Source organism: Equus quagga, chromosome 5, assembly GCF_021613505.1.
Source record: "Equus quagga isolate Etosha38 chromosome 5, UCLA_HA_Equagga_1.0, whole genome shotgun sequence".
Taxonomy (NCBI): Eukaryota; Metazoa; Chordata; class Mammalia; order Perissodactyla; family Equidae; genus Equus; species Equus quagga.
In genome coordinates, this window is record NC_060271.1 from 49,128,739 (window position 1) to 49,150,997 (window position 22,259).

General features: G+C 40.5%; 1 protein-coding gene across 3 annotated transcripts in view; it reads left to right on the forward strand.

Annotated features, from left to right (window-relative positions):
* Positions 1–22,259, forward strand: part of SEPTIN10 (septin 10) — a 66,161-nt gene that overhangs the window by 501 nt on the left and 43,401 nt on the right. The gene's annotated exons all lie outside the window — the stretch shown is intronic.

The window sequence follows — 22,259 nt, forward strand, 5'->3', positions numbered from 1 at the left end:
GAGTGCGGGCGGGCGCGCGGCGGGCGGGGACGTGTGCGGGCGGGGACGCGGCGGGCGGGGACGAGTGCGGGCGGGGACGCGGCGGGCGGGGACGAGTGCGGGCGGGGACGCGGCGGGCGGGGACGGGGACGTGTGCAGGCGGGCACGCGGCGGGCGGGCACGGGGTGGCGGCGCGCCCGGACCCTCGCTCCCTGGCGGCTCAGCAGCCTGTCTGTCCCCCGGCTGTGCGGTGGCCAGTCGTCCCCCGTGAGGATGGGAGCCTTGTTTTTGCCTTGGCACCCTTGTGGACTGAAAGAATACATGGCGGTCGTTTGCTCAGTGTTTGAGGCCTTTCGAGTCACTTTGATAAGTATCTCATTTGATAGTAAGCCAGTGGTTCTCAAAGTGTGGTCACGATTGTTTTCATGACAACACCAACCTGTTACTTGCCCTCTTCGCTCTCATTCTTAGGAGTGCACGTTGAGTTTCCCAGAGGCCACGTACTGTGGAATGGCTTCACTGTTCTGAGGGCTCATGGAATATGTCCCTGTGTATACTTATCTTTTTAAAAGTTTGTTTTAATTTCCAATATTGTAAATATCAATGGTTGTAATCCGTGTTAATAAAAGCTCATTGGAGGCCTGAGAGCAAAAGATTTGAGAACTACTGGTCTAAGCGATCCCCTAAATTAGAAGGTGAGAGCAGGAACAGAGTGGAGATGGTAGCAAGCGAAGCTGGGTGCTGGGCCCACGTTCAGCCGGCCTCTCTGATGGCGCCCGGACAAGGGCTGCTTCTCCCCGTGTCAGCCCGGGTCTCTTTCACTGTCACGTGTTTAGAGAAGTCTCCGTTCTCTGTCTGGACTGCTTTGTTGCAGTTGCTGTGTTTGGGTGCCTGTGTGGGTGAGGAAAACCTGTTTTATAAACTCTTTGATTCAGAGTAGTCTTTAGAATTTAATTTGGGCTGAAAAGAGCACTTCATTTGTCTGATTTCTTGTCTATTTCTCTATTATTTTGCAATAATAAGGCTACCTTTATTCTCTAATTAGACTTTATTTTGAGATAATCGTGGATTCACATCCACTGGTGAGAAATAAGAGAGATTCCCTGTGCTCTTTCCCCAGTTTTCTTTAGTAATAACATCTTGCAAAACCATGATACAGGACCATAACCAGGACATTGACATTGAAGCCTTGAAGACAGAGAACTTTCCTTCACTGCGAGGATGCCTCAGGTTGCCCTTTTGTAGCCACACCCGATTCCCACCCACCCCGCTTCCTCAACCCCTGACAACTGCCAGTCTGTTCATTTATATAATTTCCTCATTTCAAGACTGTTACATAATGAAATCACACAGTGTGTAACCTTTTGGGATTGGCTTCTTTTCACTCAGCAAAATTCTCTGGAGATTCATCCAGGTTGTTACGTGTAATTTGTTCGTTTTTTGGGTAGTATTCCGTGGTATGGATGTACCATACTTTATTTAAAGGACATCTAGGTTGTTTCTGTTGTTGGGCTGTTAAGAATAAAGCTGCTATAAACGTTAGTGTACAGTAACATAATATAACGTAACAATTCTGTGGGATAAATGCCCAGGAGTATAGTTGGTGGGTCATATGGCAGTTGGATGTTTAGTTTTATAAGAAATTGCTGAAATGTTTCCCAGAGTTTCTGCCCCATTGTCCATTACCATGAGCAATGTATATGAGAGATCAGTGTCTCCATATCCTCACCAGCATTTGGTGTTCCTATTTTTTATTTAGACATTCTGATAGGAATGTAGTGACATATTGTGGTTTTAATTTGCATTTCCCTAATGGCTAATGATGTTAAACATCTTTTCATGGGCTTATTTTCCATCTGCATATTCTCTTCAGTGAAATATCTCTTCATTTTTTTTGCCCATTTCCTAATTGGAATTTTTTTTCTCTTTTTTACTGTTTATTTTAGAGTTTCTTTTCTAGATAGTAGTCCTTTCTTGATAGGTGCTTTGCAAATGTTTTCTCTCAGTCTGTAGTTTTTTTCATCCTCTTAAAAGAGTCTTGCAGAGCAGAATTTTTTCATTTTGATAAAATCCATTTTATACTTTTTTCTCCTATGGATTGTACTGTTTGTATCAAGTCTACGATCTCTTTGCCTAACCCTAGATTCCAAAGGTTTTCTCTTAATTTTTTTCAAGAAGTTTTATAGCTTATGCTTTACGTTTAAATCCATGACCCATTGTGGGTTGGCTTTTGTATAAGATGTGAGACTTAGGTCAAGGGTCATCTTTTGGCTTATTGATGCTCCAGCACCATTTCTTGAAAAGGCTATCTTCAAAATTGTTTTTGCACTTTTGCCAAAAAATCATTTGAGCGTATTTGTTTGGATCTCTTTCTGGGTTCTCTATTAACACACAGTCTTGATTCCTGTAGTGTATAGTAAGCCTTGAAATAGACTAGACTGATTCTTTAATAATTTTTCAAGAGTTTCTTCTTATTTTTCAGAATTTTTTTGGCTATTCTAGTTCCTCTGCCTTTCGTTATAAATTTTAGAGTAGTCTTATCAATATCTGCAAAGAATTTTGCTGGGATTTTGATAGGAATTAGGTTAAATCTGTATATCAATTTAGGGAGAATTGATATCTCTACTATATTAAGTCTTCCAACCTAAGGACAGGGTACTTCTCCCCATTTCTTTATATTTTCTCTTAATTTCTTTCACCAGCATTATATAGTTTTCAGCATACAAGTCCTGTGTATGTTTTGTTAGGTTTCCACCTATTTCTTTTTTTTTAGCAATGTAAATGGTATTTATTTTTAATTTCCTTGTCCACATGTTCATTGTTAACATATAAAAATACAGTTAATTTTGTATGTTTATCTTGTATCCTTTGACCTTGCTGCATTCATTTATTCTAGGAGTTGGGATTCCTACTAGATTCTTTGGGATTTTCTACGTAGAAAATCGCGTCATATACACATAGGGGCAGTTTTATTTCTTCTTTTCCAATCTGTATGCCTTTTCTTTCCTTCATTTCTTTCCTGCCTTATGGTGCTGGCTGGGACTTCTAGCATCATTGGAATAACAGTGGTGAGAGCAAGACATACCTGCTTTGTTTCTGATGAGGGGGAAGCATTCAGTCTTTCATTGTAACTGTGGGGTTTTTTGTAGATGTTCTTTATCAAGTTCATGAAAGATATTGGTCTGTAAGTTTTTGGACTGTCTTTGTTTGGTTTGGTATTAGGGTACTATTTTGTGAAATGAACTGGAAAGTGTTCCCTCTTCTGTTTTCTGAAAGAGATTGTAGAGAATTGGTGTTAATTCTTTAAATCTTTGGTAGGATTCTTCTGTGAAACTATCTGGGCCTGGAGATTCCTTTTTTGGGAGTTTTAAAATTACAAACTTAATTTCCTTAATAGTTACCCAGCTATTCATATCATTGCATAGTGGGTGAGTTGTGGTAGAGTGTGGTTTTGTGATCCGTTCCTTCCAAGGTGTCAGATTCATGTGTATAGAATTGTTCATAGGAGTCCCTTAATATGCTTTTGATGTCTTCAGGGTGTGTCCCGATATTCCCTGTTTCATTCCTGATATTGATAATTTGTGTTTTCTGCCTTTCTTAATTTTGCTAGAAGTTTGTCGATTTCATTCATCTTTTCAAAGAAGCAGCTCTTAGTTTCATTGGTTTTCCTCTGTTGTTTTTCTATTTTCAGTGTAACTGATTTCTGATTCTTTTTCCTTTCTTTTGCTTGCTTTCTGTTTAATTTGCTCTTCTTTTCTAAGTTCTGGAGGGGAGACCTTAGATCATTGATTTGAGACTTTTCTTCCTTTCTGTTGTATGTACTTGGCAATGTGAATTTCCCTCTCAGCAGTGCGTTAGCTGTGTCCAGGAAATTTTAGTATTTTGTATTTTCATTTTTATTCTACCTTTATTTTTTAAAGACCTCTGTGTTAAATTTCACTTGATACTCTTAACAGATTTACAGACTTTTTTTTTTAATAGAAGACGACATTAAGTCTCAGGGAGGTTTAGTATCTGCTCCAGGAGTCACAGCTGGTGGTGGTGAGATCTGCCTTGGCTCTGTTGTCTCTGCCACCATCTCCAGCATGTCCCTTATTAGTCTTTGCATGAGTTTTATGATTCCAGAGATCTTGACTGTATAGTTATTTATTGCTGACTGTGGTAGTGGATCTTGAAGTAATATTGACTGTCTTTTTCTGTCTCCTGAAACACATGCTCATAATTTTCTGCTTCAGACTGTCCTTCTAAAACCTTTAAATGATGTCTAAATCTTTTCAATTCCTATATGTATTTGTCATTTCCGGTTTCACCTGCAGTGCCTCTGAACTCTTTTTCTGTTATTTTTCAGTGAGGATAATTTGTGTATCTTAGAGGCTTCCCTCATTTGTTTTACTTTCTATCTTGAAGTGTGAGTCTTAATTCTTTCCTTTCATGTCCTGGAGTTAATTATTACCTCAGTGCCTTTGTGCATTCCCATTTCTCCATTTGGTGAGACATCCTTCTTTCCCACTGATCCAGATCCTATAATCATTATAGGATAATGAAAGACCAAGTTCCTGTCCCACCTCCTCTGGAGCTTCCCCAGAGAATCCTAAGCCTTGGCATTCTGTCATACTGCTCGTTTGCCACTTAGTCATATGCTACCTTGTAATACCTCCTAATTTATGCTTTGTATTGTTATTTAACTTTTACATCAATTAAATTTTAATGAGTCTGGCATTCTTCCCCCCTCAATTAAGTGATCTATCTTCAGGAAGAGCAACCTGTAATATTTTTTGTATCCTGCATAGCCATGATTTTATATCTTTGAGGACAAGTATTGATTATTTTTTATATGGAAAATATGTTCACGTTGAATGATTTTATACTTGTTGAATGTTAAATGCATAAATTATAAATTCTCACAGAGAACCTGTGTTACTACATAAATTGTTAGCCTACACTCCTGTTCTAATGAAGTTCCCCCTTCCACCAGGCTGCACACTCGGAGTGTCATCATACCTTTTAGGTAGGGATTCGCAGATTGCTTTTGATCCTAACATAGTCCCAGACTGTAACTACTTGTATTGATTTTTATTTATTTGTTTTGGTATGTGGGAGACAAGGAAGAAGAGTGCTTTTAAATTTTTGTATTTTAGTACAGAAAAGATTTCCTGTCTTCGAGAATGTGTATTGGCCCTTCATTTTTAACCATATGAAATCTGTTTCCTCTTTTTATTATTTTAAGCATTCCCAATACAAAATGCTTAATTTGCAAAGCTTTTTCATTGAGAACTTTAAGTCTTATACTTCTGCTTATATCTGGGAGGAAGTTTGATTTAGATGATGCTTTATTATACAAATTTATTTAACATCTTGTAGAATTTGTATCGACTACTGACTGATTTGAAGATCACGAAAATAGAAATCACATTTCTCATAGTGTCAGTAACATAACCAAAGCATTAGAAACTCTCATTTTAAATACCTTTAAAACAAATGTCATGATTTAGTCGACTGGGATGTAGCACTTATACTTTGTTAGTATTAATTACTTTGAGTAAATATGCATATTTCACTCCAGTATTATTCTTGTCTTTGAAATTTTGTATTTGGCAGTTACACTTTTTTGAAGTTAACTACTTTCTCTGTATTTCTCAAAAAGTCCAGAGATTTTTCATTGAGGATTTAGCTGAAGCAGTTTAGATATACTAGAACTCGAGTTCATTACATTATATGAGTCATTCCAGAACATGTCATTTTAAAGGTGAATTTGTGTTTGCCAGTCTTAAATTTGTTCAGAATTATATTTTGGCAACCTCTTTTTCCTTGTCTGTTTGTTTTGGTTAATTTAAATAATGTCTCCAGATGTGCAGTTTTCTGTTTGGCTCCCTGCAAACCTTACTATCATAGACAAATGGGGATATCATTAGAGTTCTACCTAGTGAAAGAAGTCTTGGGTCCTGGGCTTGATGCACCACTGCCGATTGCCTCTCTGAGTACCAGGATGCTTTTTCATCATGTGTTTGGGGCATCTATTTTGAGAAACATGGTTACTGTATTCTCTTAGGAACCATGAATTGACTATATTAGGAATTCTAGAACTTCCAGATTTCTTTCAGTTTGTTTTTTCAGACACTAGAAGTTTTTAAATAATGGGATAAATAAATTGTTGGAGCAAATTTTAAAAAGTGAACCAGGTATTGAGACTAAAAAAGGAAGGTAAAGTCAAACAGAGCAGGTGAAAGATTTTTAAAATGCAGCCTTGGGGAGAAATGAAGCTGAGGAAAATGAACCCAGGCTGTAGAATTTCACTCGTACTTCTTTCTGTTACAGGGAAGATGCTTGGAGACTCAAGTAAGAGGAAGTGGTAGCTTGTGGAGTATGAACGTGGGAGAGCTAAGGGTATAGAGCCTCTGGCGGGGCAGAGGGATAAAGATGCACCCTCTCAACCATATTCCATTTAAGGCTGTCCCAAATATTTTTCCATGTAAAGAATCCTAAATACTCTCATACCTAGACCTGAGACAGCTGATAGATGTAAAAATAAGTATATGGCAGTTTGGTAGAGATTGCATAGTAATCATTTAGTTAACAAAGGATATGTTCCAGAAATGTTTATTAACGAAAGCAGAAATTATTTAAGAGGCATAGGGTCATTTTCTGGCATGTCAGACCTGAGTAACGTAATTGAAATATGAATTAAAAGGATGCCGTATGTTGAAGAAAAGAAAATATGCATAGAAAGGCATAAGAAGGGGTTAAGGTTAGGGGAAAGGAGAGACCATTTCTGTTTGAGATTTGGATGTGGGGAGGGACCAGGAGGCCGAGCTGGCCCTGCAGGTCCTTGCCATGCGTGCTGTATTTCCCAGCCCCTCCAAACTAGTTTCAGGCAGCCTAGTGTCACAAGACTAAGGAGCTTACCGAAGATAAGGAGGAGAACTGTGGGACATCCTCTCTGATCTCCTTTCCCCTCTCCTCTTAAGAACCAGATAGAGTTTATCCTCCTGTCTGTGTGGGCCGTGTTTATGGAGACAGTGAGGAGTCCTGTTGTTCCAGTTAGACAGCATGATCTGTATAGACAGGGGTCATAAGTAGTGAAGAATATTGATGGATACCATAAGTCTTTTGTCAGTGGTCTGTACTCCACTTTTTTCATGGACAAATATAAGTTGTACACGGTGATATTTTTGCTTAGTTGAATGTGTACTCTTTAGCTGGAATGTTATTTTGAGCTATGAATTAAGCCAGAATTGCTTAAATGATTTTCAAAAAATAAAATAAAAAGATGTCTGTTATAAAGGAGCTTTGTTTTAAAAGGAGTTGTTCACTAGGGTAGTCCTTTATGCGTAGATGAGAAATTGTCCACATTGACAAATTGGTAGCTAGTACCGTTCAGTCTTCAGGCCAGTGATTCAGGGCTTCAGAAACAAAAACGTTGAATTATCCCCCCCCCTCCAGTATGATCTTCAGCATTTTCCTGTTTATGTTGCTTGAAATCTACTTATTAAAAGGTCTTTTTTCCTCTTGGGAAAGTATAGCTAGCTCAGGGAAAGTCAGTCAGTGGGTCACTTTCCTAACACCTGGTGTGATCTTGGGAATCCAGAAAGTAGGCATTTATTAGGCGTGAGTGCAGGTGGGCACTTTTTTCTTTTTTAAAGATTTTATTTTTTTTTCCTTTTTCTCCCCAAAGCCCCCCAGTACATAGTTGTGTATTCTTCGTTGTGGGTTCCTCTAGTTGTGGCATGTGGGACGCTGCCTCAGCGTGGGTTGACGAGCAGTGCCATGTCCGCGCCCAGGATTCGAACCGTCGAAACACTGGGCCGCCTGCAGCGGAGCGCGCGAACTTAACCACTCGGCCACGGGGCCAGCCCCTTTTTTTTTTTTTTTTTAAAGATTTTATTTTTTCCTAACAGGTGGGCACTTTTGATCTAGGACCAGACCGGGTGAGGAGACTGGGAGGGAGCAGGACAGCATCGGGAGGGCTACAGAGGGAAGGTGGGAAATACTAAATGCAAACGTTGCCTGTCTCAAGGTTTATCCAGCGTAGGATTGCTCAACCTTCCTTTGATTATTGCCCCTGCAAGAGAAAAATTAAATTTATGTCCAATTTCATTAATTAAGAACATTTAATTAATCTTATTAAATTAATACAGTTTATTCATTAACTTTAAGTTCTCCCTAATGAGAGGAATTCACTACTAAAGAATAAGTTTTTTTCACATAGGGTTGAACTTTGTAGGGCTTCAAACCGTTCATTTTCTTTCATCCCCGAAAAGCCAATTCCTACCATGTTCATGTGGCGGTGTAATATCCCTTTGAGAACGCATAATCTATAGTTAGTCTTTCTAGGAATGGGGCAACAAGTATGCTTTCTTCTTAGTCTGCTACTAGGTTTGAAAACTTAATCTAAGACTGTGAATAGTCTGTGCATTATGGGGTAAATAAGACATTCATGAAGCTGCTTGGGACCTTAACTCTGTCTATAATATTGTTTCTATGGAAACTGTATTCTAAATCTAAGAAGCTTACTAAAATGAACTTTTGGAAAATATAGGCCATTTGTAAGATTGTGATTTGTACTAGCTTTAACTTCTGTAAAGAGTGAAGACTTTTTGCAAAAGTTCCATATTGAGCTAAGTAAGTAGTAAAGGAAGAGATGGCCCTAGATGAGCAGAGAAGAACTGGCTGGATATTTTAGACAGAAAGAAGATTCATCATCTCAGACTGTACACTCAACCTGAAAATAACATGAGATGCCTTTTCAGTAGCATATACCAATCATGAAGAAAACAGCTTTAAAATTTTCTTCAATGTATATTTTTTAAAAAACTCAAGGGAACTTTAGCCATTTTCAACTTGTTTGGACCAGTTCTACTTTTTTAGTCGTCTAGTAATTTCTAAAGATCTTTGCAAGCATTTATATGCCTTTGTCCTTTGCTGTTTGACTGTATCTGCTGGGGTAACTAAATGCTGCCAAATGCTAAAGTGCGTGCACCAGGGCAAGTACTTTACTTGTGTTTATCCTCCCATCTTCATGACTGAATTATCTCCATTTTTTTGGATGAGGGTTAACTTTCTCACATTTTGTTGAACAGACTGCCTCTTGTTGTGTTCATGCTGTCGTTGTCCCTCCTTGCCCCGGGCCCTCCTGCATGGCTTTGGCAGTTACTCAGTGCTCCAGCAGTCTGCATCTGTTACCACCATAAGCAATTAATTCTAACAGCCTTCTTAAGCCATATATTTATACTGATGTCATGTTAACTCTTCTCTCTTGTGATATGGGGCACTGAGGTAATTTCTAGGGGCTCTCTGTTTGGGGAGAAGATAGGCTGCTTGTCATATAGTAACAGAGATTCTGTTGTATAGAAAAGAATTATAGTTTATAGTTTCCACGTAACTCTAGGGGCGAAAGAACTGAATACTGAATTGTAATTTGAACGATTAGAGAAAATATTGTAATCTCATTTTGTGTTTGCATGTTTTGCTGTACATTTTGGTTTTTTTGCTGCTGACAGATAATCGTACATGCATTGTCTTAATCATTTAGTTTATCCTCAGATATTCTAAGTTTTTGTTAGCTACTGCTTTCCCATGTATTGATTACTTACTTTTAGTTAGAAAATTTTCTTGTATCTTTATGAATTAACTTTTTTATTGAGGTATAACTTATGTACAGTGAAATTTACCTGTTTTTAGTATGAAGTTCCATGAGTTTTGATGACTGCATACAGTTGTGTCCCTACAGCCACAGTTGAAGATACAGAACAGTTCCATCACCTCTCCAGATTCCTTTGTGCTTCCTTGTAGTCCTTCTCCTCTCTGACAATCACGTTGTTGAAACGGGCTTGAAGACTGTCAGTTTTCTGCCCTGTTGTTTTGCCTTTCCCAGGACAACGTATCTGGGAACTTATGAAGCCCTTGAGCTGGCTTCTCGAGCTAAGTGCAGTGCTTTTGACACTCCCCCATGCTGCTGCCTATTCCCCTTCACTGCTGAGTAGCACTCTGTTGTGTGGACGTGCCACAGTTTAGGTTGGTCACTATTTCTCCAGTTGAAGAACATTTGAGCTGTTTCCAGTTTTACACAGGTTTTTATGTGAATATAAGTTTTCATTTCACTTGGGTTGCTGTCTAGGAGTAGGAGTGCTGAGTGGTATGGTGTGTGTTTAACTTAAGAAACTGCCAAACTGTTTTCCAAAACGTGTGTACCAATTTGCATTCCCACCAACAATGACTGAGAGTTCCTGTTGCTCTGCATCCTTGCCAGTATTGTCATTTTTAAAAAAAAGTCATTCCCATAGGCATGTAGTGATGTCTGGTGATTTAATTTGCATTTATCTAGTGACTAAAGATGTTGAACATCTTGTCATATGCTTATTTGCCATCCTTATGTCTTTGGTGAAGTGTCTGTTCAAATCTTTTCCCACTTTTTACATTGAATTATTGTCTATTATTGAGTTGTACAGGTTTTAAAAATATGTGTATGTTTCTTATATAAGTTCTTTATGAGATAAATAATTTACAGATGTTTTATCCAAGGATGTGTCTTGTTTTTTTTATTCTCTTAACAGTATGTTTTGAAGAGCAGAAAGTTTTTAGTTTGTTAGGTTCAGTTTATCATTTTTTCTCTCATAGATCATGCTTTTGGTGTTGTAGCTAAGAAACCTTTGCCTAACCTAAGGCCACAAAGATTTTATACATTTTCTTCTAGAAGTTTTAGGTCTATGATCCATTTTTAGTTAATTTTTATATGTAGTTCAAGGTATAAATTGAGGTTTGTTTTTTTTTTTGCATATAGAAGTCCAGTTGTTCCAGCACCATTTTTTAAAAAGACCATCCTTTCTCCATTGGATTACATTTGCCCCTTGTTGAAAATCACCCCCGACTGTCATCTTGACTGCTTTAGATCACATCGCTCTCTTTCCTTCATAGCATGTGCCACACTTGGCTGTCCTCTTCGCTATAACGTAAGCTCCTTGAAAGGAGGAGTCTTTGTATGGGACAAAGGATGGAAGGGGCATCCAGGCAAAGGGAATGGCAGTTGCAAAGGGCCTGTGGTGGGTTGGAGCTTTGGCATGTCTGAAACTTGCCAGAAGGGGGCATCATGAACAAGACAAATCTGAAGAGGTGGATGGTGGTCAAATCCTACCATCCTTAGTGAGGCTGTAGGAATCAGAAGAGAGTATGGCCTGGGACAAAAGGATCACCTCTCAGAGAGAACAGGGCATCAATGTAGCATGGTAGTCCATCTTTGCCAATGTGGATAAAAGAGGAATAATCACATTTTTCACTTATTTATTACCTGGGTCTTGGTCCACAGCTCTCTAGAAAGTTTTGCCCGCTACTTTTGTGTTAAGATGGATCAGGCCTTCCCTATGTATTTGTGATTTTAGTCAGAATATAGTAATATTTGACTAATTTCACATTTGACTGAACTTTTCCCAGAGGGGATCTCTGGGAGCTTTGTTTTGAAGCCTACTGTCATTAATGGACACTTGGAGCACAGGGCCTGGAGGTTTCATAGTTGACCACTTTACTCCTCATCGCCACTTCCAGACCTTTCTCCTCCTCTCCTTCCTAAATATTCCCGGTTTTGACTGTCACTCAGCTATCATAGCATATACTCACCCCCTCTTTGTTGCAGTCATTTCTGAAACCCCACCTCCCCCATGTTTGATGGTGTAGCTGCCAGCTCCCTGTCGTTCCATGACAGTAGACCTGTCGTCATTCTGGATGACTTCAGTATCCACAGAGATGCTCCTTGCAGTGCCCTGCCTTTCCGTTTTTGACCTGCCCTGTCCTTTGGTATCGTGTTCTCTATGCTACTTTAGCCTCTCCTTTTAGTTAACACTTTGGTCCTCTCGTCATGCCAGTAACTGCAGCCCCTAGTCATCTCAGTTCAAGCATTCCGTTCTGACCACCCCTGCTGTCTTCCCTGTTTACTCCCTCAGGTACTCCAGGTCCCACAATTCTTTGGCCTAATCTGTTGATCCTGCCACCTTTCCCTTTCCCTCATGTCTTCCATGCATGTCCTCTTTTCTCTTTTTGCCCAGCTTTCTGTCTGTGCTTGTGACATTTATAATCATTTCCGTGCATGTTTCAGTTCCCTCTCTGCTTCATCGTTCTTCCCTGGCGAAACCCCACACCCCCTTCAATTAAACTGTCCCCTGACTCTGCTCTTGTGCTCTCACAGCTGAGTATGACAGAGGAAAATCATGCTTAGTGGTCTCACTTTAACGTCATGACCACTAACCTCCAGAGGCCTTGCTGCTTGCTAAAAATTGTACTGCATTTTCCTCGTTCATTCACCCTCTCATTCTTCTAGATCAAGGGTTGGCAAAGGTTTTCTTTCAAGAGTCAAATAGTAAATATTTTCGGTTTTGTGAGCCATACAGTCTGTGTCACAACTGTGCAGCTCTGCCATTGTGGCCTGAAAGCAGCCTCACACGATGCGTAAAGGAATGGAAGTGGCACACACTCTTTCCTCCCCAAAATGCTTTCTGCACCTGTCTTCCAGGACTCCACACTTTCTGGGTTTCTTTCACCCTCTTTAGCCGTTCCTTCTCAGTCCCTTGGACTGGTTGCTTCTCAGTTCCCCAACCTTTAAATGTCTGAGTATCCCAGGGCTCAACTCTGTGATCCCTTTCCTTTTCTAAATACCTTTACTCCGGGGGTGATTTCTTCTCGTCCCACAGCATTAAGTACTAGCCGTATATCGATGACTTCAGAATTGTTATCTCCAGTCCAGATTGCTCCGCACTCTCGACTTGTTTATCTAACTACTTCCTTAGTACCTTCACTTCAGTATCTAATAAGCATCTCCAGTTTAACATGTTCCAAAGAGAACTTCTGATCTTGCCTCCTCCTCCTCCTCTAGTCTTCCCAGTTCCAGTAAGTGGAGCTCCTCCCTCCCTGTTGCTCAAGCCTTGCCTTGGCTTTGGAGAAACTTTGGAGCTATTCTTCGCACCCCACATCGAACCTTTAGCAAATTCTTTGGTTCTACCTTTGAGGTAGATCCAGAATTGGACCACATCTTACCTCTTCCTTTGCTAACATACTGCCATGATCTCGTTCCTAGATTAATGCAGTAGCCTCTTAACTAGTCTCCTTGTTTCTGCCTTGCCATTCTTCAGTCTACTCTCAACATAGTAGCTGTGGTAGTGAACCTTTTAATACAAAGAGGAATCATGTCCCTCTTATGCTAAAACCCTTCAAAGCCAAGTCCTTACAATACTTACAATAAGCTGCAATAAGACCTCTGCCTGGAATGCTCTTCATCTGTTCTGTTCCCAAACTCCCTAGGCCTTTGCTTGCCAGTTAGGCCTTCCCTAACCACCCTGTTCAAAATGGCACCCCCTCACCCTGCCACCTTGGCATTTCCTGTCCCCCTTTCCTACCTTATTTTTCCTTATTGCATTTGTTATTCTCTATTATCATATTATAGCATATACTTTACTTTGATTTTTGCCTGTCTTTCCCTAATTGGAGCAGAAGCTCCATAATGGCAGGGATCTTTTTCTATTTTGTTAAGTTATGCATCCCCAGTGCCTAGGACAGTTTCTGGAACACAGTGGGCACTCAGTACATATTTGTTAAATAAATACATTTTTATAGATATTTTAGGAAGACTTATATTCTTTTTTCTACTTTAGTCTTTGTTAAATTCGCATAAGTGATATTAATGGATTTAAAGAAGAAAAGGAAATATTTATTCTCCTCCCCCAAGATTCAGATCCTATGTATGCTTGCTTATATGCATAAATAGTTTTTGCTTGTAACCACGATGTCAATAGTCTTATAGTCTTCTTTTGCCACTTAATAGCAAATCAGATTATTTCTCCTAATTTTCATAATTATTGCTTCTAATCTTTGTAATAATATTCTCCATAGCCAATATTCAATATAGATTCTTACTATGTGCAACTTTTTCCTTCCTTTTGAAGATTTATCTTTTTCTGACTTATAAAAACGAGATAATACCTTCTGAACTGGAGCCTGTTACTAGTGAGACAGTATTAACTATGTTCAGTCTAAAAACCGTACTACCGTAGTGACTTGGGCTGAATTTTTAGTGTTTTTACCAACGTGAAAGCATTCAAGTCTTATGGGATCAGTGAAGACTTCACGAGAAAGGGGAATAACCACTGTCTTTGTTTTTAATAATCATGTAAAAGTTACCCTGGATTAATCACACACTTGGCTAAAGATTCAGGTGACTAGTTGGAAGTTCCTTGAGGGATCCAAGGTGTTCATAGGAACCTTAAATTCAGTATTTCCAAAATTGCATCAAACCTGTGCTGATTCATCTCATATTATTTTTCCTGCTTCACAGTAATATCTATCAAGTGACCTTAGTTCAAGATACCTGAAGGTGCTCATGGAACTCACTCTGAGGCAGAGTGGATGCCCAGCCCTTTGTTGCCTTCTCCAGCCTCGCTTCTTATGCTGTCCTCCTTATAGTTAAACTTAAGCTTCCTTAGGCTTAAATGATGATGAGCTTACTGCCGTTTTCCAACCATACCAAGTATACTTGCGTGCTTTTGCGCACATTGATTCCTCTACCTTCTTTTCTCATTTGCTAGGAAAATTGCTATTTCTCTTTCAAGTCTCGGCTCAAGCCTTTTTTGACAGTGCCTTCTCAGATAATGCAGAGTTCATTATACCCCGAACTCTTGCTGTGCCCTCTCCATAAGTTGTATACATATCTCTCACCTGTACTAAATTTAAATTGCAAGGATATTGACTTATTCACCTTTGATCCTCAATGCTTGGGGTCTGTTGCTCTGTCCTGAAAATGCAAGAGCTTTTAGTAAATATTGTATTTGTAGAATAAATGACAAGCAGCGTGTACTGATCAACTTCACGCTGATTCCTCAGTATTCTTTTTTCCCAAATGTTCCTTGTCAATATTAAGTCCTTTGAATGAGTTTCTTTGCCTTCCTTTTTGTTTAGCTTGTCTCCCATTTGCTTTTCCTGGGTTAAATAAATGACTTCTCAAATTAGGTTGGTTTTTTTATCACCTCGTCTGCATGGAACATGCTCCCTCTCTCAGGAATTCGAGTCATCTACTTTTCATTTAAGTAAACCTTGAGTTTTCGTTCTGAGAGGTCTTCCGATCAACTAGGTACAATTTTGCTGGTCTTCCCTTAATCCACCTTATCTGTACGTGCAGTTCCCGTGACTCATGCTTCAGTCTCCATCACATACTTTTTCCTCATTGCTTGCTCGGAGGCAGACAGTCATAAACTCTGAGGTGAGACAGACCTTAGAAGATCTTTATTTTTGCTTCCTACTCAGTGCAGGCCTCGGCTCTGCAGTTTGCCCAGTTGATGATTACTGCGTCACTGTTTGAATGCCCCCCAGGGCCAGCAGCTGAATCCTGCATGGGGCAGCCCATGCTACTCTTGTTAGACAGTTCTAGTCCTTCAGTGAGTTCTCTTCATTGTGTCACATCTGCCTTTCTAGTCCATTCATGGGTCCTAGTTTTTCTCTTGGAGATTCATTTCCATAAGACAGACTATAGATGATTGAATATACTTTGTTCTCCATTGATGGTACAGTGGCTTTGGGAAAAAGTCAGATTTCCTTAACTCACACAGTACTAGAAAGTAATTTTTAGAAGGCCTGCAAAGCTTATGTATAAGACATGAAACCATAAAAAAACTTGGAAAAAGTTTAGATGCATTTTTTTAAACTTAAGAGTGTGGAAAGATTTTCTAAGCTTTACATTTAAGGAAGAAACCATAAAGGAAAAGACTGATAGATTGTACTCTATGAAAATTGAAAGATCAGTGACAAATCAGGAGAAGCTGCTTGGAGTACACATGACAAGCATGGAGTCATATCTAACAGCTCTGTATGTTAATAAGAGAGACAAAGAAGGAATACCCTGATAGGCAAATAGAGAAAAAACATGAACTGATGATTTATGAAAATATATACTTTTCCAGCCAGTGACCTGAAAAAGAGGTTCAAAATATCAGAAGTCCAATTAAGATGTCAACTTTTGCCTATCAAATTGACAAACACTTAAAAACTGTTAATACCCTGTATTGATGACTATATAATACAATGGACACTTTATTTTTATATGCTAATTTTGGAAGTGTAAGCAGGTACAGCCTTTTTGAGGGGCAGTTTGGCAGTACGTTTATACCTTTGATCAGTAATTACATTACTTTCCCCCCTTAATTAGAAAAGGAGTATTCCATGTTTACTATAGGAAAAAAAATACTGTTTCTAATTGTGTCATTTTAATAACACTGCAACGAACATCCTTCTTGCAGCAGCAAAAGAGGTGTGCCACTCAGTCCCTTAAGAAAGAACTGCTCTTTGTCTACAAAGAACGCAGTCAGCTGACAGCTGCAGAGCCTTCAAGATCTGCACAGCATTCGACTGAAGACCACGCTCTTCCCAGGCAGCCCCTGGCCAAGGACTGAGCACAGTGGAGGTGTCCCGGTCTGGCCCCTGCTGCCCTGTGCAGGCCTCCCTGTCAGGCAGGCAGAGCTCTCCAGTGGGCTGGCCCAGACTGCCAGATCAGCACGGCCTCTGGGGCTCTCTAGGAATGTATCATGAGGAAATTATCAGATGTACAAAATGATTGATGTGTATACAGGTGTGGCCGTTTGGATCCTCCAGGAAACAGATGCTGAAGAATTAGGAGTTAAAGATTCATTAGGGGTGGGAGGAAGAGAGGAGGAAGAGTAATGTCAAAATAAGATTGCATTGTATTTTAAGCACCTATGTATTACTGTAAGGTTTTGTTAAGCTTGAAACCAGTGTTTTTACATGAACTACTATCAAGAATTTCCCATCTTGATGATCTTTTGAGGCTGAATGTTAGACCTCGTAGTTACCTGTTAGCTTTTGTATTTATTGGAGATGATGGTAAATTGAGGTGGTGTGTTGGTGGGACTTGGACTGTGCTCAGCTGCCTTAGGCTGGCTGACTGGGGGAAGATCCAGGCAGGACACGCACAGGAGGCCCCTGTGTTGCTGTGGCTTATACTCCCCAGTCTCACTGATTTCAGTTGAATTCTGTCTTTTTTCCCCTGGCTTGTAATTAGCATCCACTTCTAAAATCATCCTTGGCATAATTTGAATAAGGTAATGATGTTACTTGTTTTTAGGAAAATTTTAGATCAGCACTCTTAAGTTTATTTTAAACCTCCTTAACCTGAAGATTTAATAAAAAGATTTTTAAATAATGAGTCTGTCTAATCTTTCAAAGTATTATTTTACTTCAAAGAACCCTGCCTTCTCGAAACATATAAAGTAGTCCCAGATAATTATTTTGACCACTGTCTCTTACTTTTCTTTTTTTGCCCTAAAGAACTTTAAGAAACACTGGGGGACAATTTGAAAACTATTTCTTGGATTATTTTTGTGTGTGTGTGAGAGGAAGATTGGCCCTGAGCTAACATCTGTTGCCAGTCTTCCTCTTTTTGCTTAAGGAAGGTGGTCCCTGAGCTCACATCTGTGCCAGTCTTCCCCATGTTATGTGGGGTGCCACCACAGTGTGGCTTGACGAGCAGTGCTAGGTCTTCACCCAGGATCTGAACCTGTGAACCCTGGGCCACCAAAGCGGAGTGCGCAAACTTAACTGGGACACTACTGCGCCAGCCCCATCTTGGATTAATTTTACAAAGATAAAAATTGTGGGAAAGTGAAGTTCAAATGAACCTATTGTAAAGCCAAGTCAGAATGCTGATCCTCAAGGCCACTTTTTATACCTAGAGAGAGGCTGTATGACAGTTGCAGGAAAGTTTCTGAGGAGGGTAAGGAAGGTTGTTATCTAGGGTCCTGTGGTGAATGAATCACCAGTTTTCCCCTAATTGGCTGATAAGAAGAAGGTCATCTACTGCATGTTTCCCAAGGGGCCCCAGGACAAATTGTGTGCTGCCTCTGTTGTGTTGCCCATACTCCTCAAACTAAAATTTCGAAGATGGTGGAGAACCTGGTTTTCCTCCAGCTACCCCAAAATGTTCTGGCACTTTTTTCTGTGATTCATGATATACTACAACTTAAAAAAAAAAATGTGTTAGGTTTTGCCAGGAGTTAAAGGTACCCTGTAAGTTTTTTCCTTTTAGGAAGTAGGTGTATAGATTTAAATATATGTATGTTTGTATGTATCTTGTATATGTATTTAAGATAAAAGCTACAGGCAAAGAATTGTGTAGTCAAGTGTAGGTAGTGATTTCCTTAGTCTCCCTGTACCTTGGAATGAGATTGTGATTGCCTCTTAGGAGTGTGTTTCTCTAAGATAAGTTCTTAAGACCAAGGGCTGTGTCTGACTCCTCCTGAGGCCCCAGTACCCAGCCTAGTGATTTGCATGTAGTAAGTGGTGGTCAGTGATAGAGCAGATTGGTATTCCACTTCCAGATTTTATTTTATTGTTTTTAATTTAGCATTTGCCACTAGGGGGACTTGGGCAACTCTTGTCCCCTTGTTATTTTACCTTCAATAATGCTCTGATAATTTATTAAAAGCCATTTTCATTCTAAAACTTGTTTTGGAAATTTGACTAGTTGGATAGTACCAGTAATACTTTTATGTGGGGCCAGCCCCATGGCCGAGTGGTTAAGTTCGCGTGCCGCACTTAGGCAGCCCAGGGTTTCGCTGGTTCAGATCCTGGGCGTGCACATGGCACTGCTCATCAGGCCGTGTTGAAGCGGCATCCCATGTGCCACAACTGGAAGGACCCACAACTAAAATACACAACTGGGTACTGGGGGGCTTTGGGGAGAAGAAGGAAAAAATATATATGTACATAATACTTTTAGGGGACTCATTCATACTTCTTGATCAAACATTTATCCACAGAGATTTTAAGTAGGCTTTTTGGCAGGTTTTAAGAAACACATGAAATGAATAAACAAAACCAGATATTTGATGTGAACTTACATAAATGACAGAAATGTAATCTAGGTTTCATTAGTCAAAGTTTAATAAGTGAATACAAAACCTATTTTATTTTTTCTAAGCAAATTTTACTTATCAACCAAACTGCCTACTAAGCAGCATTTCACAAAAATCTAGTCATATGCTATCCATTTATATTAAAAACTGAAAACTGCTTCCTTACTGTAACTTTTTTTAAAGTTTAATTTTTAGCAAAGTTCTATAGTTGATAAGTCAAAATAATACAGCCTTCAGTTAATTAGATGTGTGGCACATGACTTCCATCACTGATGTGAGCAGATAGCATGTGACATCAGGAACTGACACTGAGCATGGCACTCAGGGCTCTGAGCACAGTCCCTAATCAGATATTTTCTGTGGCACTTCTTTGCCGTTACCAAGAAGTCAGACTCTTTAGATGGATACTTCATACTTCGCCAGTCAGCTGCTCATCTCTTATCCCTAATCTGTTTCTCAACCTCATTCATAACTTTGTAGCAGGAGACCAATGAACCCATCTTTTCCCCACCAAACTGTTATCCTCACTATTTATTTTCTCCAGATATGAAAGTCTGCCTCCCTTCTGGTGCTCAGGGATTTTTTTCTACCTTAAGTGCCACCTTATCTGATGCTATACCACTTTTCTGACTCAGTTCAATATCATCGTCTTTGAAAACTGCTCTGGCCTGTAATGATCCCTCTCTCCAGATCTCTGTAACTACACAGCTCTTTTCCACTTGCTCTCGCTTTTCTGTCCTGGCTCAGGAGAGGGACATATCTATTCCTTGTGTGCCACGCAGTAACTGAGGGTGAAGGGGGCTAATTAGAATGGCAGCAGGCTGGCTGGAGGGAGTAAGGTGAAGTATATGTATAATTCAAAACAAAAAACGAAACCGTAGGCCAATTCTGATATGCTTTGTATAATTATGTACTTCTCACTTTTTAAATTGTGAAAACACAGCTAGTGCCTGTGCATCAACAAGCTTTCGTTGTGTGCTTTTGTATGGGAGCATCTTCTAACTGACACGAGTCATTTCATGTTGGAGGAGTGTGTTGAGTCAGCTGTTCAGGATCTGGAAACACTCTGTGTAGTGCTTAAGTCACAAGGCCAGCCTTCAAGAGCTTATACAGTCAAGCACTGCATAATGACCTTTCGGTCAACAACAGACCACGTATACAACAGTGGTCCCATGAGATTAGTACCATGTAGCCTAGTGTAGTAGGCTGTACCACCTAGGTTTATGTAAGTACACTCTGATGTTTGTACAATGACAAAATTGGTTAATGACAGATTTTTCAGAATGTAACCCAATCATTAAGCCACACATGACTGTATTTTCAAGAATGTACCAGATTGTTATTAGTGTTCTGTAAAATCCAGTCATGATGTATACCTGTGTGTCTGTGTGGGGTTGCATTCACAGTCTCAGGGTGGGGGCACATTTTGAGATGCCAGAGAACTCCACTCCCTTGCTGCAGCAACAAGGTCTCCCTTTCATCATATGTATGGGCAAAGCTTTTCATTGCAGCCTAGTTAATTGTAATTAAAGACTGTTGAAAGCCCTGTGATGAGACTGTCCAAAATGAAATATGAGCTAGTGCTGGCAGATGAGACCCCCGGGCCAGAAGGCACTCAGTTACCGGGGAGGAGCAGAGAACAAGTACAGATAGCACTGTTGCTGGTGACACAAGCAGACTAAGGCCGGAAGGACGTGCAGCGGCTGAAGAGAAAGGAAAGCCGAGGCCGTGCAGCACACACAACTGGGACATGGCCCGTGAGAAGCATGAACCAAGGTGAGCTGGGAACTGTCTAGCAAGAAATGGGACGTGTAAACATCGCAGCACTTGGCGTCAGCAAGCTAAAACGGACAAGAATGGGGCACTTTCAGTGAGATGACTGCAGAGCGTTCCACCCCGGAAATGACAGGCTCGGAAGAGATGGAGCGGCTCTGGTCCTGGGGCAGGAGGCAGCACAGGCAGTCAGGGGCCGCGACACAAGGTCTCACTGGGGAAGGTCAGTCAGACTTCTGGGAGCACCTGTTAGCATAGCCGTCACCCAAGTCTGTGCTCCAGCTGCAGACGCTGAAGATGGTGAAACAGTTTTCCCGCCGTGTCCAAGAAGAAACCAGTTACACAGCAAATCAAGATGTGCTGGTAATTGTAGGTGACTGGGAATGCAAAAGGAGGAAATAAAGCAGAATTCTTTGGAAAATTTGGACTAGGGCTCAGAAGGGAAGCAGGAGACTGGCTCATGGATTTCTGTGAAGCCAACATTCTGTCCATCGCGTATACACGCTTCAAGCAACGCGACAGGACTGTCTGCACGGGGAAGCTGTGTTCTTTCTGCCAAAACAAGACCAGGAGCAGACTGCGGTCCTGACCACGAACTGTTAACATCAAACATCAGAGTAAAGCTGAAGAAGAACACTGAAAGAATCCTAGAGCCAAAACTAATGTAAACAGCATTCTTGGTGAATTCAAAGTCCATGTAAAACCAGATTTGTGTTGTTAAACTTAATTGACCGAGAACCAGAAGAACTCTGGACTGAAACCAGAAATATTACTAAGGAAGATGCAGAAAGACAGTGCTTGAAATAAAAAGAAAGCTAAATCAAGATGGCTGACAGAAGAAACACTGAAACTTGTTAAGGATGGAGGAGACGCAAAAGTTAAAGGTCCAAAAGCAGGGTGAGAATCGTGAACGCAGTTTTTCAGTAACTGTCACGTGGAGATAAAGAGAACCAGCCTAATGGCCACTGCAGAGAGAGAGAGAAGAGAACAGCCAAAAGGAACAAGAGGTCTCTTCCAGAAGATTCAAGAAGCCAAAGGGAAATTTAAACCCAGGTTAGGAATGCTGAACGACCCACAGGGAAGCACACCCTCTGATCAGGAGAAAATAGAGGGAAGGTGGAAACCATATGTGAAAGTCCACACAGAAGAGACGAAAAGATGACAGATGCCTCCGAAGAAGACTCCTACCAGGAAGAACCCGTAATTCTAGAAAGTGAAGGGAAAGCTGCCCTGGAAATGCTGGGAAGAAATACGTCACCTGGACTAGATGGGATATTGATAGCGTTACTTCAAGCCACAGAGACCGAATCTGTCAAAATCCTGACAAGAATGTGCCAACGAAACAATAGCCTGCAGACTGGAAACACTCGATGTACAGGCCAATCTCCAAGAAAGGCGCTACCAAGGAGGGCAGTGCCTACAGGACCATCGCTCTGATGTCCCATGCGAGTGAGTGATGCTCATGGAGCTGCAGCGAAGGCCTTTACCTTGTGTGGACCAAGAAACGCCCGACGGCCAAGCTGGATTTCGAAAAGGGAGAGGCACACGAGATCCAACTGTGACTATCCACTGGCTACGGGAGCGCGCCCAAGAATTCCAGAAGGTTAGTCT